This window comes from Vanacampus margaritifer, chromosome 19, assembly GCF_051991255.1.
Source record: "Vanacampus margaritifer isolate UIUO_Vmar chromosome 19, RoL_Vmar_1.0, whole genome shotgun sequence".
NCBI lineage: Eukaryota > Metazoa > Chordata > Actinopteri > Syngnathiformes > Syngnathidae > Vanacampus > Vanacampus margaritifer.
In genome coordinates this window covers 11,727,981-11,745,225 of record NC_135450.1, presented here as the reverse complement: position 1 = coordinate 11,745,225, position 17,245 = coordinate 11,727,981, and the positions used below count along the sequence as shown (strand labels likewise).

Here is a 17,245-nt window from a genome sequence, read left to right as displayed (position 1 = left end):
CACTCTCCACTTTGTTGCAGTGCTCCGTTTTCTTGCAGCCCCCACAGTGTCTTCTTAAAGTTGCAACGTTTGAGCATACAACGTTAGAAATGACAAACATGCTAATGTTTGCTTAGCCTGTTGCTGTATTGAGGATTTTTAAGCTGCAATAATATACTCCACAGTCTCCACTTTGCTGTAGTGCTGTTTTCTCTCCGCCCCTCTCCTTCTGACTCAAATCAGAACGTTTCAGAAACGTAAAAAAAAAAAAAAAATCAGTAAATTTTAGGGATGTTCAATACCTGTTTTTTTCAGTACGATACCAGTACAAGTATTCACCGATACAGAAGACTGATACTGCTAGTACTTTTGTTAACTCATTCACTGCCATTGGCGGTTATAGACGTCAAATATTAATTTTAACTATTTCTATTAGTTTAACAATTTTTTCCACTTTTGTTAACAATAGTTTGAAAACCTAGAATTTTTTTAATTGTATATTTAGAACAGATATAAAATTTGTGATTAATCGTGGGTTAACTCGTGAAGTCATGCAATTAATTACGATTAAAAAAAAATGAGTCGCCTGACGCACCTAATTTTTAATAATCTTTTTTCTTTTTTTTGAATCGCGCCAGGCAATTAAGTTTTTTTAATTGTAATTAATCGCATGACTTCAATAGTTAACTCATGATTAATCATACATTTTATATCTGTTCTCAATGTACAATAAAAAAAGTATCTAGGTTTTCATACTCTTGTTGACAAAAGTGGAAAAAATGTTAAACGAATAGAAATAGTTCAAATGAATTTTTGACGTCAATAGCCGTCAATGGCTGTGAATGAGAAGAAAAAAAAAGTCAACAAAATCCTTTCTTTCTGGATGCACATGACGATTCACCGATATGTCAAACAGCTGCAATTGAGCACGACTGACGAGGATGGCTTATCCGATGTCACATTTTTGGATTCCACGAGTACCTAACACCTTAAAATACAAAAACAAAATGACGAGAAGTAAACACAGCACCCGCTTGTTTTCCTTGTTGTTTTTGTTTGTAATGTCTCATCCTACCAACGCAATTTAACTCTTTGACTGCCAAAAACGTTAAATAACGTTTAGTAAAATCCTATGGAGGAGTGCCAAAGACGTTAAAAGACGTTTTTTTCAAAACAGAGGTGAAACTAACCATTTTCTTTTGTTGATTACTGAAAAACGGAATAAGGTAGAAACTAACTTTTTTTTCTGATGAAAGATGAGAGTCCAATCTTTCATTTGGTAGTATGTGTGATTCCATAGTCCAAACACATAATTTTCTGTGGACCTTGAAAGATCAGTCAAAAATGCTTAAATCGGCTGGCACCCACGGCATCCCTTTTCTGAAAACGTCTGGTAGTCAAAGAGTAAGCGCACGTTTACTGGACGTATTCAATAACAGTTTCCATCATCCCACATTTATGATACGATTCAGTGTATGTTTAACTCGGTTTAGTCATTTGGTCACAACTGTATCAGCTGAAATGATTCTCACTACCTGTTACAGTGTGGGATATCGGGATGGATATTATTAGGATTGACTTGTCGGACCCGAACTCTCTATTAGCACTTTTGATGCCCTGACACGTCGCTATAAACAGTTTGGACGCTTGGCATCATTTTCAGTTTTTGCTGGAGTGTTTTTGGAAGGTGGAGGATCGGGGGCAGAGGGATGAAAGAGGGAGAAAGCTGCTTTGCGGGTTTTAGCCGCGCACCGCAGTACAACGCCGTCTGGTATTTGTGAATTATACTAAGCTGCATTTGCCCAGCGCTCGCCAAAGGCTGCTTTTTTTATGAGCCCACTGTTGCATCTTCTGCGGATGAGGTTTTACAGTTGAAGACCCCAAATCCCCGACCTCCCCCTTCTCTCATCTCGCGCACACACACACACAGACACACCTTTCTCACAGTTGTCAGAAATGGGAGGGTGAGGGCTTTAGCAGGGAAGGGGGGGGGGCTTTTGGCTCAGATGGATCTTTAATGCCGTCAGATCTGCTGAAGGCAAAACCTCGGAAAGCACTAAAGGGGAGTACACACATCAATAATTGGGTCAAATTTGAGCATTTTTCCAGCTTGTGATCAAAGTAGGCAAAATACCAATTGCTACTTTCCTATTAGCCTTTCTGTTACGTTTCAAAGTCAGTTACATTTGTGTTTTGAACATTTCAAATGCCACCTTTTAGCTTCTCCTATTAACTCATTCACTGCCATTGACGCCTATAAACGGCAAACATTCATACTATTCCTATTAGTTTAACATTTTTTTTTCCCACGTTTGTTAACAAGAGTATGAAAACCTAGAAAAAAATGATTGTACATTTAAACAGATATAAAATTTGTGATTAATCGTGAGTTGACTAATGAGGTCATGCAATTAATTACAATTCCATAAAACAACAAAAGAAAAAAATATAAAAAATTAGGGGCATCAGGCGATTACATTTTTTTAATATTAATTAATCGCTTGACTTCAATAGTTAACTCACGATTAATCACAAATGTTATGGCTGTTCGAAATGTAAAATAACAAATTCTAGGTTTTCATACACTAGTTGACAAAAAGTGGGGGAAAAAAAATGTTAAACTAATAGAAATAGCTCAAATGAATTTTTGACGTCTATAGCCGTCATTGGCACTGAATGAGTTAATTTCTTTGAGCATTGGCAGTTGGATTTTATATGACATTTAAATCCACAGCATACATAGGCCTACTGTATAAAGAAACTTTCTCATAAACACTGTACAAGCTGCCATGCCTATTGGAGCAGATTCAGATTCAAAAAACTTTATTTATACCCCGGTAGTGATCCCTTGAGCCGGGGGGTTGTGGTGGTATGTTGCCCCAGTATTAAATGTGAGCCCCATGTGTTAAGTGTTATTGAGTCAAGGCTGAAAATAGGGATGTGTGTGTGCGCGGGGAGGGGGGGCTCTGGTTCCCATGGGCCGTCCTCGGGCATGTGTTCATGCATTTCCGGGAGTTTTGTCAACATATTAAAAGCAGGAGGTCAACAAGAGGGCTCGTGTTGGAGCTTGACACAAACAAGTGTCATTGATCGAATGTAAATAGACACACAGGTCTAAGTTTTTTTTTGTTTTTTTTTCCTCGCCTATTGCAGCTATTCCCGTAATATGAAAAAAAAAAAATAAACATAAAAAGTTGACTTGGAAAAAAGCCACAGATGTGTTTGCATTATTGTTGTAATCTGATTTATGACTTCCTGATTTATGTTTACTCCACATTTTGTTTGCAAAAATGTGGTGAAGTTGTCAAAGTGAACGCTTAAAAGACTGCAAATCAAAGTTTAAAATTATATTATTTATTAATTATTTAATTAATTATTTATAATAACTAATTATTTAATTAATTATTTATAATAACTAATTATTTAATTAATTATTTATAATAATTTTCCTTAAAAATATATATAAATATATTTATAATAATTAATTATTAATTATTATTAATATTTAAAAACAATTTCTAAGAAAATCAGGAATTCATTCTTAATAGTGCTTTATTCTCAAAATTGGAACTTTAAAATCTGAAAAGAAAAGGAATCGAAAATTTTGAGACCGATACCCCAATTAGAATAATGTTACATTAGGGTGCATGTTTCACTTCAAATTGTAAACCTTATTCACATTAAATACCGTATATTTTGCCTCTTCCTCTGAAATGAGTGTTTGTGACACTGATAGATATGCGTGGGTATACACACACAGAAACAATTGTTGGGATTGGCGTGGGTCTACGGCGGGGTGGGCAGACTCCATCACCCGGTCACCATATTCCCTGGGTTTGCATGAAAGGAGTCCAGTCCTGTTTGAAAGGCCCACAAGAGTGGCTTCTTTGTATGATGTCATTGCGCCATTGTGTTATCTCACTTGAATTAGCTCTCAAACGGCTCATTCACTTTGCATTAAGAGCCGCATACGCGGGAGAATTGCAAATGGATAGATCACAGCAACTCAACATGCCACTTTATTACATTACATTTTTATTTTTTTTTCCGCTAATGTCCTAATGCATTATTCAACGCAAAGCCTCGGTTAGCGCCTCTCACGACGTTCAAGTCAAAGAGGCATTTATTCGTTTTTTTCCCCGCGATATTCGTCTTCCATTAAACGTAGCAGAAAGCGGACAATCGTCTGTCAGAAGCGTACAATGCACTTTATTTATTTTTAACATCCCACTTAGTCAGTTCATCGTGGATGTTTAGATGACTCAGCAACCGCCGCAATAAACACTCATGTGTCATTAATTACGCCGGACTGGCCTTTCCCGGAATGACCCGGAATACTGTACATTGTTTTGTCCGCCCAAAAGGCTTTTTGTGCCGTACTTGCCACCCAGTCACATTGTTTTTTTCTGGACAATGGCTCGCGGGTAGCTATTAATTATGGCACCTCCAGTGTGAAGTTGCAAACATGGATTGTTTTGAAAGCGGAGGATGCAATTGGTTAATTAAAAGCATGATGTCATATTTTGGCGACACTCCAGAGATTTTGCACCCTCGTGAGCTAACCTACTATAAAGGAAGTTTTTACTATTTTTTTTTTTTATGTAAAGTATAATATTACGAGAACTTGAACAATGAGTTACTGATGATCATAATTTTTTTCTGTAGTATTTTGAAAACTACAATCACGGGGAAAATGTGTAATACTATGAGAATAGCACCATATCGTTTAAGATAGAATAATACTACATGGGTCAATGTTAGAAGAATACATTTTCATTGATGATCTTGCAATGATCTTGGAATTAATTACCACTTTTTTTGCTGCACTTATTATGACTTTGTAGCTAAAATGACAACTTCAGACACTGAAAATCAAACCTTAAAATTATGTGAATTTTTATCCTGTATTACATGAATAACGTCTTTTTACGAGAGAAAAAAATGATACTTTGAGAATAACATTTTATGTTGCAATTGATTATATATATATATTTTATATATATATATATATATATTATATATATTATATATTATATATATTTTATATATATATTTTATATATATATATATATATATATATATATATATATATATATATATATATATAAAATATATATATATTTTATATTTTATATATATATTTTTTTTTTATTCCATTAATATAATAGTTAAATTTTATTTTGTAATTACAACTTTTCATAATGAAAGAAAAAAAAATGAAGAAACTGAAAAAACCCCAATCATATCACAATAACAACATGGTATTTTTATGGGAAAAATAATTATACTGCAAAAATAAAGTTGGATTTTGCAAGTACAAAACTTGTAATATTATTATCTTGTAGCGTTTCAAGTTTACACACTTAAAAAAAAATCTAAAATCTGATTTAAAAAAAAAAGAAAAGAAATAACATTACAAAAATATATATTTTTACAAGCAAAAGAAAAATTCTTACCAAGGTAAAAAAGTAGACAAAAAATATTATTGGAATATTTCACATTTAATCAAATGTGATCCTATAATATCATTGTTTTGGGGATCATGCGGTGCTATAAATAATGTATTTCGGTTCTTAGAATTTAAGTGCAAAGTCAAGACTTTCTCATGTATTTAGCCATAATTTCACATTTGCGATGACGACTAGGACACAACATTCATTCATAGAAAAATGAAGCTTTTTTTTAAAAGTAGCACATGATTATTTTTTTTTTGCGCTAATTCTTTTTGAATGGTGACATGCTTTGTGTTTGAATATGTCACATCGATGTGCTTTTTATATGCATGTTTATAGGCATGCATTGCTGCCCAACTTCTATAGAGCGATGCTGATTTACTGTGTCAGTAGAGAGTTTGGGGGGTGGGGGGGGGGGCATAGCCCTGTGGTCTGCACAGATCTGCTTGGATTAGAGGAGATCTCCGCAGAGCAGGTCACACAGATTTTACGAGGAGGGGGAGAAAAAAAAAAAAAGCTCCACTAGGAGCAGGCGCTGACCTTTGGCACAGTGACTGTACAGTCAAATACTGTGTGGATGTGGAGGATGTGATGGAGACTTAAAGCTGCATGTGTCGTGTGCGTATTGGCAGCTGCGCTCCAAGGAGAACGTTTTAAGGGGTTATGTGAAGCACTACATCGCTGTTACTACTCTATATACAGTAGCTGCTTCAGGTCTTGCGCTTGTCATGTTTTCAACCATCCTGCCATTTCTTTACAAAAATGGAACCTCTCTAGTCTAAACATGACATTCTGATTCATATTATATTCGCGGAGTGTGAGTATGAAAATCCAGCCGTTTTTTTTTATCCATCTCAGCGTGGCGTCCATTTTGCCACTTGCTGTCGACTGAAGATGACATCACAGTTGCTCAGGCAACGACCAATCACAGCGCACCTGTTTTCTGAAGCTGAGCTGTGATTGCTTGTTTACCTGAGCAACTGTGATGTCATTTTCACTCGGCAGCAAGTGGCAAAATGGCCGCCTTCGGATATTGATAAAAAACTGCTGGGTTTTGCTCATATTACACTCACACAATTTAACCAAATACCGACATATTATTGTCAAGAATTTTGAGGGTTGACTTCCCCTTTTAACTTGCCTGTTGTTTTTTTACACACCATAATAAATGTTAGGCAAAACAGGCGGGAGAAAATAATACTTTTATTAGCATGTAGCCCTAGCAAGAAACAGCGAATGGGCGATTATTTCAGCAAATAATGGAACGATGGAGGATTCCGGATTGATTTATTCCGGAGTCCAGTTTTGTACTTTTTCCACAAAAGATAGTCAAATTTACAGTATGAGCGAATCCAAGGAACAACATGTCTTTTAAATCGCATATAATACCCCAGAGGGGGATCCGACACCACAGACAGACCCCCCACTTTCAAAGCCCGTGCAAGTATGCTTTGGCCCGCAGAGGAAGACTAGATACGAGAAGGGGGAAAACCATGTCGGAATTGTGCAACTAGGTCACCGTCAATCCGGTAAGCCTGAATAAATCATAAAAAAAAAAAGAGCAGGCTCGTTCGCTTTTAGTCGTGATTACTCTATCAAACTGCTACATATTTATGAAGCCGGTTTCCCAAACCACCAAAACACGTGAAGACTTCATTATCCCGGCGAGAAGGGAGGGATGGGCTCACGTCGGGTTTGGGATTTTGCAGAGTGTTAGCAGTCGTCATGGTACCGGTGACATAAAGCGCAATGGCGAGGAGGGGTGGGGGGGTTCGGTTGGTCGGTTGGCACTGTTGCTCGAGGGTGATTATTTCGAGTTGTGCTATTTAGGAATTGAGAGAGAGAGCGAAGAGGAATTGTAGGGCTTATGTCAACTTTGAAGCGGAGAAGGGAAATTGAGGCAGCAGGTGGAACAAACCTGGGGAAAAAAGAGAAGCAAACACAAAGGTGTCAGTGTTTTAATTTTTTTTTTTAATAAGATAGTTATGATTGCTAATATATTTTCCGTTCTTTAGTAATCGGTAGTTGAATATGGGCTGGTTTCACCCAAAAAGTTTTTCACCAAAAAGAAAAAAACAAACAAGCTTTTTGCAAGCAGAACGGTGACTTTGAAGTAGGGCCGGGTTTAAGAAAAATGGACATATTGATATCGAATCGATATTCCTTTTCATCGTCCAATATCGATTCATAAAACCATGAATCCATACTTTTAAATATGCCTACCAAATGCAAATGTGCCTTTCTGTTATTCAGAGTCACCCAAGAGGAGCCCAGTGTTTTTGCCACTTTATTTACATAGAGCTGTGGTCGATTTCAATTATTATTTATTGTTTTGATCAGATCTTGTTCAATAAAACATACACGACTAACTCATTCACTGCCATTGACGACTATAGACGTCAAAAATTTATGTGAACTATTTCTATTAGTTTAACATTTTTTCATTTCATTTCATTTTTTATGAAAACCTATATATTTTTTATTGTATATTAATAACAGATATAAAATTATCATGTGATTAATTACGATTAAACGGCCCTTATTTTTAATATATATTTTTTAAATTAGGCCCGTCAGGCGGATTACTTTTTTAAAATTGTAATTAATTACATGACTTCACTAGTTAACTAACGATTAATCACAAATTTTATATCTGTTCTAAATTAAAAAAAAACATTTTTTTCTAGGTTTTCATACTCTTGTTAGCAAAAGTGGATTTTTTTAAAACTAATAGCAATAATTAAAATGAATTTTTGACGTCTATAGCCGTCAATGGCAGTAAAAGAGTTAATGTAACGGGATTGGATTCAATTCTAAATGTAAATATTCAAATATTTTTTTCATACTAATACGCCAATTAAGAGCAAGAAGTGCCTATTTGTAGTTTTTATACTTCTGAGACTGTCTTCCATTTAAAAGTCAAATTGGTACTGCCTGAAATCCTCAACTGATAGTTTTGCTTTCGTGGCACCGAACAAGATTAAGAAAGGACTTTTGATGACATCATCGTATTTTATTTACAAATATACAATGCCGTGAGCGACGCTGACTCACCGTACGGCCCCATCCTTACCACCCAACCCAACCTCTGGACCCAACCCAATAACCCCACAAGTGTCACGAATGAGCCATCACCGGCTTTCAACCGCAGTCACATTAAAGTGTTTACATTCAACATGTCTGGCCAGTCAATTTAACGCAGTTGTTAAGTTCCTGCAGTATATGTAAATGTGTAGAAGAAACGCCGTTCTGCTGAATAAACAAAGCCTCTCTGATATTTATACAGCAACCCCCAGATGAAATTACATTCCTCGAAAATGATTTATTATGGCCCTCTAATGCTTCCTCAGTGAACACGTCTCCCAAGAATGCATTAAATCCTGCTTTCTGTTGGTTTTAACGCTGCCAGTGGAAACCCAAACTGGCGCAATCATAAATCAGTTGAGTTCAGCTGGTTGTTTTTTTTTCTCTTTTTTTTCTTCTTTTCTTTCTAGCAGCACAACACATTTAACAAGAGAAAGTATTCCACACCGTCGCCTTCGGGCAACCGCGTGAATCACTTTTATCGACCGATCTCAACATTTTGACCTGTCGACGCATGAAAACCGCAGACGCGGTAAATAACATCAATGGCTGTTGGATTTAAGACTTAACATCTCCAGGGGCTTTTGGCAAGCATCGGCGACGCGCTTTATTGGGATGCTAATAGAACAGAGCCATTATTAATCTTGTTAATCACACCTGAGAAAGTTTTGTAAGTGACGGCAGTGACATCCTGCTGCTCGTTTTGCATGAATCGCACGTCACGCGGTTAAATGAATAACAGTTATATTTATACGCTTTGGCGTTGGGCCATGCGGCAATATTTGGCAAGCCTTAAAGCTGTTAACGTTAAGTTTTTTACATACACATACGACACTCAGCCAATTCTGTTAGTACATGATGTTATGACATGTAACTGTTGAGGATGTAAAGTCAATTATTTGGCTTCTCTCGTTTAGACAGCTGTCGTTTTTTTTTTTTTTTAAGACAAGGGAACCGAATGTAACTGAACTGGTCAGAATGTAATTTGAGTAAAGTCATGAATGAAAGCAATAAAATGAACACACCTTTTGTCCTTCGTTCTCATTTTGCCTTGCCTTTCATTTAATGGCTCATAATGGACCGTTTTAATGCTTACTGCAGTTCGCATTATGGCCACATGAGGGCACTATGAGCCTACGAGCTGCCTCCGTTGGCTCGACGGGGATGGGAATTTTCCATGCACCGGGCATGAATGTTTGCAATGCTCCGCATGATTTTGATATTTTCCTTTTGCCCTGGTCACTGGGCTGTCATCCAACTTGTGTGTATTTGTTTGTGTGTATGTCTATGTGGTTTTACGCCTGCGTATGTCTGCTGATCCGTCTGCCTTGCAGTGTGTGTATGTGTTTACATGTCTAGGGAGATTTATAGTAGGGGAGGGTGCTGGATTTCATGTCATCTGGTCAACAAAGCTAGTCAGGTGGCTGAGGCCCAGACCGAAGTCTGAGGTAGACCCCTATTAGGATACAAACCACACTGGGCTCAACACCCTGGTCAACCTGCCGAAAATACACAAACAAAAATCTTCGTATGTCTCCAGCTTCTCCTATCGCCGCACCAGCTTAGAGCGCGCTCCCGTGTTGTTTTATGCCGTGAGGCCGAGTAGCTATTGTGCGCTTTTCATGGGCTGGCATTGTCTGGAGCCGCTGTGTGTATGAGTGCTTGTTTATGTTACAGGCCTGTTCGTCAGAAGGCCGACAGATCCGCGCACCTCCCTATTCCCACAGTCGTTCACCTCTGACCTTGACTCTTGGTGCTGCAAAGGCAAATGTGTATGTGTAAAGATGTGTGTGAGAGAGAGTGAGAGATTGACATGCTGTGTTAAAAAAAAAAAATAAAAATATATATATTTTTTAAATGTATCGTAATTGTGTAATTGCTAATGATACAGTTGCATTACTATAATTAACTTGAGTATAAATATAGTGTACTTCATTGCATGTCACATTCCTACCAGAGACAAATGGTATGTCATAGAACACAGGTGTCGCAAGGCCCGGGGGGGCCAGATCCAGCCCGCCACATTATTTTATGTAGCTCACTAAAACAAATAATGTGTATCTTCCTAATGCTTCTTGCTAAATGGGTGTCTTAATTTTTCCCCTTGATTAGTTCAAATAAAAAAGGAAATTATAAACATGTTTCCTCTACCAAAGTAGACCCACACATGCTCAGCACCATTGGATTCAGTTATTCGCAGATTTTTATTTATTTATATTTTTTGTGGAGGTAGCAAACCCCCCCCCCCCCCCCCGCTTTCATGGAAAATCTGTATTGGAGCTTTATCATCATTTTTAAAAGATTTTTTGGGGCTTTTACAAAACGAAAAAAAAAAATCTCAATGTATTTTAATGCTCGTCAGTTATACACAAATTTTCGCTATTCGCAGGTTGGCGGGGTTCAACTGTGTAGTTTTAAGTTGTAATCTTACCATTAACCACTAGATGGCTTACATGACTTTGTTGCACTTCCACCGGTTTTTATACTTGAATAGCCCTAATAATAATAACACGAAGGACTAACATAGCGCAGTATTACAATTTTGAGTGGCTTGATTGTTGTGGAGCCCCCCGCGACCCTTGTGAGGAATAAAGCGGTTCAGAAAATGGATGGATAGATGGATGGATTATGGTGGAGAAAAAAACTGCAGAAAATATGTTTTTGCACCTAATGTTGCGTTTCGCGCCATCCTTTAACGGCAATTCTTATGCACGAGAGCTCTTTGCGCTGAAAAAAAAAAAAATCACAGTATGTGATTATTTCTTTTATTTATTGTTCAAACCGTTTGTTATTGAAGGTTGGATCTTTTATGCTGTACATCCGTAGGGAAATGTATTATGAAATATAATATTAACATACCATGATGTACTTAGGTTCAAAATAGACTTTTGTTTGCGAAGTGTGTGTGGTCCTGGAGTCCACTGCCAAAACATTATGCAATCAATATTGAATATTTATTGACCAAAAACAACCACAATGTATGATCATCTTCCATGATACGCCTGTTATCACTCTTGTGTGTGTTGTTTTACGTGACCACACGTGTATAACGTGCCAGAGGACGCGTGCCTTTAAAGAGGAAGCACTGGCTTTCTTCCCTTTTTTTTCTCAGTTGACAGTTCAACGTATTTAAATGTCTTGACTAAAACGGAAACATGTAAATCGACTTCAGCAGCAACACCCCCCCCCCCCCCCCCGAACCATTAACCCTCCCTAGCACTCTAAACCTTTGACTTCATGTGTCAGCACCTTTAATCGTACGAGTCGTACCGTTACGTCATAATGCCGACGCATCACACCTTTCAGGTTAAATGCGCCGCCGCGGTACGACTTTGCATTCCGTCTACACGCATTAATAGCACGTCCTCGCGTGCTAGCATTCCACGCGAGTTTTGTTGTTTTCGCTTAAAATTGATTTTTTTTTAAAAAAAATCACGTTTTATTATTTCACATATTGGCAGCTGTAGGTGACACTAGTCCAGCTGGACCAATTAGTACCTTATTTGGAGTGTCGGCAATGATGTAATGACGATTTTATAACCACAATCTCAGTCATTGTATTCGTTTGACCTGTTTTTTTTTTTGTTTTTTTTTACTTAACAGACTACTTCCTGGTTCATGCACGACAACAGTATTTTCAGAGACAAAGGCATTATCTTTCATCGGAATGCTGTTCAAAATCTCAACTTACTACTTTCCTGATTTGTATGCGATTCCTAATTCAAAATATGCTTTTCACTGAGAATAAACAGTAGAATGTGCAGAACATTTAAATTCATTGTTGTCATGGATGCAATGGTGCGGTACAAAATGATTATGGGTACGCCAAGCGAGATTAGTGTAACCTTCCAGCAAGGCGATTAACAAGCATGAGCTCAATAGTAATCTCATGGGACCAAATCGCGCCTTAGACAAGAGATCTACACTGTAAGTATCAGCAAAAGTTTGAAAAACAACGCATTTCATTGTTCAAACTACATCGTGGGGGGGCGTTTGTGAATTGTGCCGCACAGAAGTGAGCCTCAATAAGGACTGTAAAAATCCAGCAGACCGTTACTGATTATTTTTTCCAAACATTTCACTACAAGTGTAGAAGAGCAGAAATAGTTGAGGGGTGGTTAAAGCTTGGCTGTACTCTTCTGAGAGACGTTTCTAGGTCGCGGGGAGATCGATGAGACCAAACTTTTCGGTGCGGTTTGTTAATAGTCGGCCGCTTGCCAAACTATTTGCCTCTTGTCGTGTTAGCGTAAATAGTGTGAGGCCCCGAGGAAGCTAAACATGAAGCTCGAGTCACCTGGTGAGCTCTTTTTATTTATTTTTATTTTTTTTAACCATCCGTCTGAACATCCTGGTGAATACAAGTGAACCCTCATTCATTTCCAACCCACCTGTAGGTTAATTCTTCTACATAGAGAGAGCAAATACATTTTTGTTTGGTTTTTACTCCACCCAAAACCCTTCAAAGTCTTTGAAATGTATTAAAACACAGGTTTCAAATGTAAAATAATAAAAAATACATCCCCCCCCCCCCCAACAACCCTCCCCCTGTCAATCTATTCACTCATCCACTGCCATTGACGGCTATAAACGTCAAAAATTCATTTGAACTATTTCTATTAGTGTAAGATTTTTTTTTTCACTTTTGTTAACAAGAGTATGAAAACCGAGATTTTTTTTTGTGGGTACATTTAGAACAGATATGAAATTTGCGATTAATCACGAGTTAACTAGTGAAGTCATGCAATTAATTACGATTGAAAACCTGACGCCCTGAATTTTTTTTTAATCTTTTTTAAAAAAAATGTATTTACTGCCATTGACGACTATAAACGTCAAAATTTCATTTTAACTATTTCTATTTAACATTTTTTTTCCCACTTTTGTTAACAAGAGTATGAAAACCTAGATTTTTTTGTGGGTACATTTAGAACAGATATGAAATTTGCAATTAATCACGAGTTAACTAGTGAAGTCATGCAATTAATTACGATTGAAAACCTGACGCCCTGATTTTTTAAAAAATCTTTTTTACATTTTTTTATTTACTGCCATTGACGACTATAAACATAAAAATTTCATTTTAACTATTTCTCTCCCACTTTTGTTAACAAGAGTATGAAAACCTAGAATTTTATTATCGTACATTTAGAACCTATATACAATTTGTGATTAATCGTGAGTTAACTAGTGAAGTCATGCGATTAATTACAATAAAATAAATTGAATCACCTCTTGCTCTTAATTTTTTTAATGATCTTTAAAAAATAATAATAATAATTTATGGCAGTAGGTGAGTTAAAAACAAAACTAGACCAATTAAATTGCAGTCAACAGTATTGTAAATGATAAAAATACACATTCGCTCTCCACATCTTCTACGAACATGGAAAATGTTAGCACGAACCATGACTGTACCTAATGTATTGCCCTTCCTTGTTCTTCTGTGGGGTCTATTTCGCAGTTAGCACACAATCTTAATGACTCATTACTGCCCCCAAGTGGTATTGTTCTTGCAATGCTAATGAAACCGATGTGAATTGATGGTGGCCAGGATGGTGTTTTTGTGTGTTTTTTTTTTTTCACAATGTAGCCTTAACCTTTCAGTGAGCCTGCGTCTAATGTAAGGAGAGGCCCTCTTGGTCAAGAGTTGGCCTCGGGATATCACTCAGTGACTCGTTTTCCGATGTTCATTGGCCCGATTCAGGGACGCGTCAAAGGGCCCCACTGACTCACTTCTCGTCACTTGGCGTCAAGCTGAAAGGAAATGAAAGGAAGGGAAGGGAAGGGAAGGACGGAACTCTATATGGACCTCCTGTCATATACTTGACGCTGAGCAGAGGGAAGGCAAATATGGCCGATAACTTATGTAACATGTCTCCGCCATGTTTGGGGAACAAGTGGAGGCGTTGTAACCCGTACTGAAAGAAGACCCTATGATTTATTACCCCGCCCCTAAACAAGAGAAATAGGTCAATTTTTTGCAAATCATTATGTGCATTTAAACACTCCAAATGTTCTGTTTCTGTCTCGGAGTCCTTATTGGCCATCTGGTGTTTTGCTTATCTTTATGGAGGGTTTGCTTATTTTGCTTTGCGGCGTCCCTTTGCAGACATTCAAACAGGCTTTGTTTGTTTGTCCTTTTATATCATGAGCTATACCGAGACTATATGCGCCATGAGACATTGTATTTATATCTCAATGTCAATATTTGTTTTCAAATCGGTGCTGTCTGATGTCGTAAGATTGGTGCGGAGGGCGTCTCAGCTATAGGCCTGCATCTTTGATCTTTAACTCATTCGCTGCCATTGACGGCAATAGACGTCAAAAATTCATTTGAACTGTGTCTATTAGTTTAATTTTTTTTCCATTTTTGTTAACAAGAGTATGAAAGCCTAGATTTTTTTTTGTACATTTAGAACAGATATAAATTTTGTGATTAATCGTGAGTTAACTAGTGAAGTCATGCGATTAATTACGATAACACATTTTAATCGCCTGATGCCCCTAATTTTTAATAACCTTTTCTTAAATTTTATTATTATTTTTTTATTTTTAATAATCTTTTATTTCTTTTTTTAAAGAAAAGATTATTAAAAATTAGAGGCGTCAGGCGATTACAATTTTTAATTAATAATTAATTAATTAATCGCATGACTGCACTAGTTAACTCACGATTTATCACAAGTTTTATATCTGTTCTATTACAATAAAAAAAAAATCTAGGTATTCATATTCTTGTTAACAAAAGTGGGAAACATGTTAAACTAAAATAAATTGTTCAAATGAATTTTTGACGTCTATAGCCGTCGATGGCAGTGAAAGAGTTAATATCTATATAGCGAATAATGTTGCAATTTTATGATTCACAATTTGACCAAAGTCCTCGGAAACTTTTTTTTTTTTTTGGGGGGGCTTCTTCATTTTTGTTTTCATACTCTCACAGAAAGTACTGGAAAATGTCATGACACCAAAGTCTTTGGGAGGAAGGAAGGAGTTTCACATTTCTCGTTCCCGACTATACTAATATTAACAATAAAAGAAAAACGTTTTACTCCTTTTTTAAAAAACATTTTTTAAAGCCTAACCTGTAATCATCCAGATCATACGACTTTGTGTATCTGAGTAGAGGGTCACACTTTGATACACACACTTTTGGGTTTTGACAGGATGTAATTCGATATTAAAATGAGTTTATTTGCTTTAATTAAGCTGATTTACTTCAGAATAGTTTGTGGTTTGTCGAATGCCAGTCATTGATAGTTTATTTGTGTGAACAACTGTATAAACTTGTTGTTCAAGATGACGGTTAGTAGAACAAATTCTGTGCCAAAAACCACCGTACCATTTGGCGTATAAGTGACATTTATCGCCCGTTCTGTGGCGCAAACCGCATAGCTTCTTTTATGGAAAATGTCTCTGTGAAGGATCTTGTCTTTCTTCTTTGGAATATGGGTCAACAAGGAAATGTAGATTTTGTTGAATCGAGGAAACTTTTGTGAAATACCACATGTAAGCGTGTGTTTCAGAATGCAGGTGAACATCTAGCCGAGACGTTCTGTGCAAACATTCAAGTCACCCCTCCACTCTCCACCTTCTCACTCCTCCCACATGCGAGAAACCAAAAATGTCATGAACGTAAATATCTGTCTGTCACATGTCATTTTCACTAACTGCATTCCCTCCATTTCTCACATAGTACTTGAGAAAGTGTAAAACAAGACAATTAAATGAAATACTAGTAGACCTGAGCCTGGTAGGTATGATTAGGGCTGGGTATCGATTCGAGTTTCCTCAATCGATTGAATTTCAATTCACAAGTGTTGAGTTCGATTCGATTTCGATTATTATTATTATTATTATTATTTTCGATTCGATTTCGATTTTTTATTTATTTTTTTTCCGATTCAATTCAATCCAATATTGATTAATTATGGAATATCAATTATTCTCAAATATCAAGGACATGATTATTAACTCTTTGACTGCCAGACGTTTTCAGAAAAGGGATGCCGTGGGTGCCAGCCGATTTTAAGCATTTTGACTGATCTTCCAAGGTCCATAGAAAATTATGTGTTTGGACTATGGAAACACACATACTACCAAAAAAAGATTGGACTCTCATCTTTCATCAGAAAAAAAAAGTTTGTTTCTACCTTATTCCGTTTTTCAGTAATCCACAATAGAAAATGGTTAGTTTCACCTCTGTTTTGAAACAAACGTCTTTGAACGTCTTTGGCACTCCTCCATAGGATTTTACTAAACGTTATTTAACGTTTTTGGCAGTCAAAGAGTTAAATTCCAAATAAAGTTTTTCGAAGTCAGTAACATGACATTAACGTGTTCTAAACACTTAACTGTTGCACAAACATTGACATCAGCGAGGATGAAATGAAAATATTTTCATAATTCTAGTTCAAAAATTGCAAATACAGATTTAAAAGATTCTGTATTGTCTTACACATTCCACACTACTACTTGCAAAAACAACTGCATTCGTCATGTCATTGTGTAACTTGATCTGTCAACAAACGAGGAAAAACAAGCCATAGATGTTTTCTTTGCGCAGATTGTTAACGGCAACCTTCTTCTACGGACGCTTCGAAACTTCACAGAAGCGAACAAAGAACGAGGTTACCAAAAAGTCATGCTCATGATGGGCGGGGAGGGTTTTATCAGCGCTCTAGCCCTCGTGTTGTTTACTGCTAGGTGTCCTGTTTGCGCTGGGACAC

At 36.8% G+C, this 17,245-nt stretch overlaps 1 protein-coding gene across 1 annotated transcript in view; it reads left to right on the top strand.

Annotated features, from left to right (window-relative positions):
• The window catches only part of sesn1 (sestrin 1), a 56,026-nt gene that overhangs the window by 2,382 nt on the left and 36,399 nt on the right, over positions 1 to 17,245 (top strand). The gene's annotated exons all lie outside the window — the stretch shown is intronic.